The sequence below is a fragment of the Apaloderma vittatum genome, unplaced genomic scaffold (assembly GCF_000703405.1).
Source record: "Apaloderma vittatum isolate BGI_N311 unplaced genomic scaffold, ASM70340v1 scaffold23863, whole genome shotgun sequence".
Lineage (NCBI taxonomy): Eukaryota > Metazoa > Chordata > Aves > Trogoniformes > Trogonidae > Apaloderma > Apaloderma vittatum.
This window is the reverse complement of record NW_009706790.1, coordinates 1040-2387: the sequence shown is the minus strand read 5'-3', so window position 1 is coordinate 2387 and position 1348 is coordinate 1040.

Here is a 1348-nt window from a genome sequence, read left to right as displayed (position 1 = left end):
CCATTACCCTCACAGTAAAGAAGTTTCTCCTCATGTTGAGGTGGAACTTCCTATGTTCTAAGTTAAACCCACTATTTCTTGTTCTATTACTGGGCACCACCGACATTGTCCCCTTCCCCTTGACACCCACCCCTCAGATATTTGTACACGTTAATAAGGTTCCCTCTCAGCCGTCTCCTTTCAAGGCTAAACAGCCCCAGTTCTCTCAGTCTCTCTTCACAGGAGAGATGGTCAAGTCCCTTAATCATCCTCGTAGCTCTCCGTTGGACTCTCTCCAGTAGGTCCCTGTCTCTCTTGAATTGGGGAGCCCTAAACTGGACACAGGATTCCAGGTGTGGTCTCACCAGGGCAGAGTAGAGGGGAAGGAGAACCTCCCTAGACCTACTGGACACACTTTTCTCAATGCACCCCAGGATCCCATTGGCCCTCTTGGCCACAAGGGCACATTTGCTGTCCCATGGACAATTCACTGTCCACTAGACTCCAAGGGCTTTCTCCATGGGGCTGCTTTCCAGCAGGACATCCCCTAATCTGTACTGGTGTCTGGTGTTATTCCCCCCCAGATGCAGGACTCTACAGTTGTCCTTATTGAACTTCATGAGGTTCCCCTTTGCCCAGCTCTCCAGCTGTCTCTCCAGCCTGTCCAGATCTCGCTGGATGGCAGCACAGCCTTCCTGTGTGTCAGCCACCCCTCCCAGCTTTGTATCATCAGTGAACTTGCTGAGGGTGCACTCTATCTCCTCATCCAGGTCGTTAATGATGATACTTAACAAAACTGGACCCAGCACTGATCCCTGGGGAACACCACTGGCCACAGGCCTCCAATTTGACTCTGTGCCGCTGATCACAACCCTCTGAACCCTGCTGCTGAGCCAGTTAACAATCCACCTCACAGTCCAATCATCTATCCCACACTTCTTGAATTTACCTACGAGGATGTAATGGGAGACAGTATCGAAAGCCTTACTGAAGTCGAGGTATATGAAATCAACTGCTCTCCCTTCTTCAATCCATTTGGTCACGTCTTCATAGAAGAATATCAGATTAGTCAGGCTAGATTTCCCCTTGGTAAATCCATGCTGGCTACTCCTGATAACTTTTTTCTCTTCCAATTGATTAGAGATGGCCTCCAGAATGAGCTGCTCCACAGTCTTTCCAGGGATGGAGGTGAGGCTGACCAGCTTGTAGTTGCCCGGCTCCTCCTTCTTGCCTTTTAAATGATGAAGCAGCTATGATACTTCTATCATAGAAATAAGAGATGAATTTACAAGTAGAGGCAAGGTGATTTTTTTTAAAGTCAAGCACTTATCGCATTTTTCTCCTGTATCTGCAAACACAAAAGAACCAC